This window comes from Vicugna pacos, chromosome 6 (genome assembly GCF_048564905.1).
Source record: "Vicugna pacos chromosome 6, VicPac4, whole genome shotgun sequence".
NCBI classification, from domain to species: Eukaryota; Metazoa; Chordata; class Mammalia; order Artiodactyla; family Camelidae; genus Vicugna; species Vicugna pacos.
Window position 1 is genome coordinate 89,252,439 of NC_132992.1, and position 6,495 is coordinate 89,258,933.

Here is a 6,495-nt window from a genome sequence, read left to right on the forward strand (position 1 = left end):
CTCCCCCTTCCCCTCTGTTTATCCGGGAAGGAAATCTCTGCCACCAGCCTGGGTCCCAGGGAAGGAAGGCTTGCTGAGTCCACGTGAAAACTCAACCCAGTTTCTGGATTCCTTATTTTTTTTTTAGCCCAGTTAAACCAGTTGGGGTTTTCAAAAATGACTGTGTTCTGTCCAGAGAACAAACAAAAAGAAAACAGATAATATTGAAAGGCAGGGGAGGTCTGGCTGACCGAGTCCAGGTGCTGATGGCTGCCCCTGACACCCGCTGAGGCCTTCTGGCCTTCGCCTGTTCTCTGCCCGTCACACGAGAAACGGCTCCTTCTGTTCCTCAAATATCATGTCCCGTCTCTCTCCTGAGGGTCTGAATACACATCCTCTTTGCCTGGAGAACACCTGGCCTCCCATTCATGTACAAATGACAAGTTATCTTCAGGAGTCACATCCTGCAGGCCATCCCTCCTGACATCTCAAACTTCGATGAGGTGTCCAGCTCCGCACACCTACCACATCCCATAGCCATGCTGGATACTGGGCCCTCAGTGATGAAGTTCAGCTACCCGCCCCCCACCCTCTCGGTGGGTCCTACTCTGTGTGCAAAGGGAGAGAGGACCAGTCACCAGGAGGATAAAATTCAGGGTACCAAGGGCGATGCTAGAGGTGCCCCAGAGAGCTGTGGGAACTCAGGGCAAGGGTGCTACCTTCAGAGAAAAGGCCTGAAGGCTGAGTAGAAAGAGAGAAACTGGAAAAATAATTCAAAGAGAACAGCATATGTAAAGGCTTTATGGTGAGAAAAAGTATAGTTGTAGGATCCGGCCACATCACGAAAGGACTTATGAAGCATTTTAACGTTTGGATTTTCCCACAGGGTGAGGAGAAATATACTCAATATTTTCAAAGAAGAGTGAAAGACACCAGCACGTGTACAATTTAGGGGTTGTTCCCAGGGGGCTCCTCGCCTGGCCAGGATCCAGGGAGCACGTCTGCCCCCACACTGCCAGGGCGGCAGCGCACCTTGGTCTAAAAGAGTGGATGGTCCCAGAGATCGGCACAGTGAACTGAGAGCCCAGAAATATACCTTTCCGTTTGTGGTACCTCGATCTTTGACAAGGACACCAAGACAACCCAGTGGAGAATGAATTGTCTTTCCAACGCATGGTGTTGAGTATCCACGTGTACAGCAACTAGATGTCCACATGCAAGAGAAAGGAGCTGGACACCAACTGCATGCCACACACACACACACACACACACGAGTGAACAACGAACCTAAGTGTCAGGGCTCAAACTATAAAACGCTTCAAAGAAAACACAGGCATAAATCTTCATTACTATACGTGATAGTTCCTTAGCTATGAAACCAAAAATGCAAGTGACAAAATAATATAAATTTTTAAAAATGTACATTAGTAAAATTAAAAAAAAAAAAGTCTTGTGCTACAAAGCGAAAGTGAAGAAGGTGAAGGGATCACCCGCAGACAAAAGACGACCTTTCACCTTGGCTTTCTGAGGTTGCTCCAGCCGGAAGGGTTTCTCCCAGGCCCCGGAGCGGAAGAACTGGTCTGCTCTTAGCGGACGAGCTTTGTGCACATTTGGTTGATCATGTTTGCTTTGGCTCCTGAGAAGGCCATTCTCTCCGAGTAATTTTCCAAACCTTTGGGACAGTGGTTCTCAAAGCTTAGCGTGCATCACCTGAAGAAGAAAACATGCGAATCTGCTGCTCGTGTGTCTGCCCTCAAGGGGGGCCAAGTGCTGGGTCTGGGCAGGGCCGGGGGGTGGGGGTGGGCTCATCTGAGGCAGCCAGTAGGTGGCGCAGACGCCGGCGATGAGCAGACGGCATTTAGGGGCGTCGCCTTACGTTCCGCATTTAATAGGTTAATTCTCCCCCGTTTCATCTTACTTTCACCAGTGCATTAACTGGTAACTAAACGTTGCGTGGCGCATTGCAGCTTCCCAAATGCTTTCACAGTATTATTTTCTTCACTGTGACCCTCATAAGAGCTCCCTGAGTTCTCCATTGGTGTTCTCACTTAACAGATGAAAAAGACGGGTTCAGGAAAAAAAAAAAAAAAAACTTGCAGGAAAGCAAGTATTGACTTGAAAACAACCAGCTCCGAGGACTGCATGTGTGGCATTCACGGCGCGGGCACGCGCTTATGATGCGGTAAAGACAGGGTTACAGGCATTTGCAGAAACGGGTCAGGTTTCCACCTCCGAAGAGGAAGTGATCTTTCTCAAAATTCGCTCCAGAGAGACAGCAGCTGATCTCAGCTTTTGTTTCGGAGTTTGAGCAGATCGCTGATCCAGCTTCGTCTCAGCCCCGGTCCAGCTTCTGGAAACCCACCAGTTTCCCCTCGCCCATCGCACAGTCTCCAACCAAACGTTAGGGAGTGCGTGACTGCTAGGGAGAAGGGGCACCGATGGCGCACTACGAGGTTTGGGCGGTGAATCCACTCTGTTCCTCCTACTTTTCAGTGAAATCTGCATCCATCCGGGGCATGTGAGGAGAGGACCTGAGTGTGTCTGTGTGTGGTGTCTTTGTGATGTGTGTGGTGTGTGGTATATGTGTGTGTGTATGTAGTGTGTGTGTCATGTGCCTGTGGTATGTGTGTGCGTGTAGTGTGTGTGTGTGTGGTGCAGTGTGGTCTGTGTCTGTGTATGTGTAATGTGTGTGTGGTGTGTGTGTGTGGTGTGGTATGTGATGTGGTCTGTGTATGCGGGGGGGGTTGTGTGTGTGTGCATGTGTGGTAGGATAAGGTGGATGGGAAATGCCCCTGGTGGTACAAGAGAGCCAGAGGAGAAGGCAGGGCGGGTCAGGCATGAGGACTGGGTACCAGAGGAGCAGAGACCCAGAACATCCGAGCAGACAGAAGGCTGAGCAGGGAGGCTAGGTTTCCAGGAGTCCTGCAGCAGGGGGGTGAGGTCATTACCACTGGGGTATTTGGGGAGGACTGTCCAGGGACAGCCGGGGGAGTGAGTTTATGGCTCCACCAATCTGAGACAAGCATCTTGCATTCCAGGCAGATTATTAGCCCTTTCATGGTCAGTTAAGCTCCTGGATGAGCAGGCGGGCTGGATAGTACTCTTGTGCTTATTTTATGGTAAACTGAGGCACAGAGAAGAAACTCATCCAGTTGGTAAATGGATGAAGGCACATTTTTCCTGTTTGGCTTCGGAGCTGGCAGTGGAAACCACAATGCCCCGGGGCCCTGCGCCATCTTTCTTCCCACTGCCACTCCACGAGCAAATTGCAAATGGCTGTTAGAACACAGACACTCTTTGTAAAACTAACCACTTCCCTTTTGCTCTTGATTGAAGCATCCTGCAGGACCGCAAGCTGGGAGAGGGCAGCGGTGGAAACCCAGCCAAACTATTAATGGAAGGCTGGGTCCTCTCCTTTATCACCCTTCCTCGGTCCAACCACCATGACGCTGAACCGAAACCAAGGGCAAGAACCCTCTGCGTGGCCTCCCCTACCCCAAGTGCAAGATCAAATGCTGTGGAGAAGGAGGTAGGCTTCGGCTCTTCATTAAAGCAAATACCATTAAACATATGTTGAAGATAACAGAGTGTTTTGACCCCAGCTGGCATTTGGACCACAGTGAAAATTTATTTTCCTTCTCAGAGGGTAGAGGGCACAGAATATGTTTTCCCGGACAAAAACCGCCATTATGAATGTGTAGCCCTTAGTAATGAAATTGGCATTGATAAGTATGTGTGTGTATGTACAATTACGACTTCAACAGCTCTCTGGGCAGACCTGCCCTGCCTGGGGCGATGTGTGTGCGTGCCCGTGTGCGCAGGACAGCTCTGCGGCGCTTTCCCCATCACATCTTTCTCGTAACTGCCCAGCTTGGCTCTTGAAAACTTCATTGTTATAGGACTCACCTTAGTGGTAGAATATTTACCTTGTCCTTGTCTATTTTATTGGTTGGACTTTGGTCATCTGATCCTAAATAAACCAATCAAAGGCTTATCCAGGGAATTTGGGGATAGAAACGAAGAAATAGGGCACAGTCTCGTTAAGGAAGCCTGGAACAGCATCAGGACATGTGAAGATTTTGGCTGAAGTGGCAATTGTCGTGTATACTTTTCAAGTAGATACGAGAAACTAAAGGAAGAGGAGGGAGCCAGTGGGAGAGAAAGAGAGGAGAAGAAAGGAGGAGGAGGAGGAGGAGGAAGAGGAGAAGGAGGAGGGGGAAGTGAAAGAACAAAGAATAAACGTGGACTAGAACCGAGAAGAAAGAGGATGAAGCATCCAGTGTCATTCTCGAAATCTGCTAGAATTCTTTTCTTTAGTCCCATGATACTCCCCGCTATCTTTAATGATAAATTTCCCATTTTGCTTCATTTAACTGAGTTGGGTTATCATTGTTTCACAGATCTGACCCCCCAAACAGCAATCCAACAAACCCTGATCGAACATCACCCGTGTGCCACACCCTCTTCTGGGCACCGAGCATGCCCCAAACTCAGACGTTGCTCCCAAAGCATCCCAGTGTCAGGGAGGCGATGCTCTGTTTGGGGTACTGGGCCAGTATTTGGGGAAAGGAACTCTGAAGAATGATCTCCGAGAAGGGGAACAAATTCTAGAGAGGTCAATGACTGGGAGCTCTTTCTGGAGAAGGTGATACTCTCACTATATCTTGGAAGATGAGGACCAGTGTCAGCTGGGAGAATCTGCTCAGGCTGAGAGGTGAAAAACAGCAAAGTAAATGTGGTTTGGTTTAGCTGTATAGGAGAGATAGTGGACTAGGTACGGATTAGGACAGGGGGAGAGACTGGAAGGGAAGGAGGAGACAGAGCAGGAGGAACCTCCAAGGCCAGTCTGAAGACTTTGGACTTTACCTTGACAAAGGCTGTTAAGTGGGTCCTTTTGTAGAAGTTGACATCAGCGTCCCCACTGGATTCCATGAGGAGACATCCCTTGAGAAAGGGCAAGCCGTGCACAGACATGTAATATTTTCTGTTTCCCAGTGTGGTATTATTTGCTGATTTGTAGATTTTCTGGAATATTCTCCTTGAAATACCCTGTACAAATATGCTTTTCCATCTCCTGCATTTAAGCACATTTTGATCAACCCCAACTCTTCATAAGGAATGATTCCTTATATTTTTCAAAGAGGTGTAAACAACAGAAAAAGTAACTGGGTACGAGAACCCTTAGGAGCTGATGTCACAATAAAGATTCACATGTAATAGTAGCAGCAGCCATGGCTGACAGCGTGGACTGTGCACCCTGTGCCCCGGCAGCGCTGAGAGGCAGACACGCTGTCAGAACGAAGGACGGCCGCCGGGGGAGAAGTGGATGGAGACGCCCGGATGCAAAGCCCGGCTCTCCCACTGGCCGACTGTGTGGCCTTGCTTACGTCACACACGATGGGGACGACCCTGCTATTCCCCTTGCAGGGCTGCCGTGAGGCGCAATGACTCAGGTTCACAGGGCAGGGACTCAGGTTGAGTGCGGGGTACTGTAAGTGCTCACGAAAGGTAAACTGTGTGCTCTTTGAAATTAAGGAAGAGGGAGATAGATATGTAATAGATAGATAATGCTGATACATTTAAGTAACCTCTCTCAGTCGTATTCCAATGCAAGTCTCATTCTGTACGTTTCTTCCACTGCCAAATCCAGTACATTTGCGTGACATCAGGTATCAGTCATGGTCCACCTGAGGCTGCGGGGAAAACCAAGAGAAAGGAAAACTGTTGATGACTCTTTCCGACCGGGTTTTCAGCCTGAAAATGCTATGATTTATTGATTACACTTGGCAGATACATATGGCTTTGATAAAATGATCTGTACTTTAATTTATTACTTCAATAAAAGATCCACTGTAGAACACTGGGAAAAATAAAATGCATTTCAAAAGCCTACTGCCCGTGCTAATACTCTAGCTGTTGTTCTCATTTCTTTTCACTTGTGTGTTTATTTCAAAAAATGTTTTGAATACCCACACCCATACACACACAGTTTTGTAACTTCAGTTCCATTTTCATTATTTGATAACTGTTTGAAACTTATTTGGCTTTTTGTAAACAATACCTGTTTATTATTCCTTCAAATTGCTGACAGTTTATTTTCCAGGATTGAACATTTGTGTTGTTTCCAAATACGTAGTAGTGAATTCGAATAGACACGTGTTAATGTCATTAAGAATAAAAGGATAAACTAGGAGTATGAGCTTAACAGATACATATTATCATACATAAAACAGAAAAACAACAAGGACCTACTGAATAGCACAGGGAGCTATATTCAATTTCTTATAATAACATGTAATGGAAAAGAATCTGAAAAATATATACGTATGTGTATGCATAACTGAATCACTTTGCTGTATACCTGAAACTAACAATGTAAATCAATTGCACTTTAATAAAAAAAAGAAAAGAAAAGAAAAGAATGAAAGGATATTGTTGTAAAACTGTCCCATTAAATCAGCAAACATGCAAACAAATTCAGCCCTGGTATCACCAATGTGCAAACTTGTATTATAT

At 46.9% G+C, this 6,495-nt stretch overlaps 1 long non-coding RNA gene across 2 annotated transcripts; it reads left to right on the forward strand.

Moving 5' to 3' along the window:
- The first annotated feature begins 5,258 nt into the window (after positions 1-5,258).
- Positions 5,259-5,871, forward strand: LOC140697193 (uncharacterized). 2 transcript variants are annotated; one of them, XR_012074040.1, is made up of 2 exons: positions 5,259-5,487; positions 5,630-5,871. It is a non-coding gene; the product is annotated as an uncharacterized lncRNA (long non-coding RNA). The 2 variants fall into 2 exon arrangements; XR_012074041.1 differs by having other exon boundaries at positions 5,259-5,432.
- The last annotated feature ends 624 nt before the right edge of the window (positions 5,872-6,495 follow it).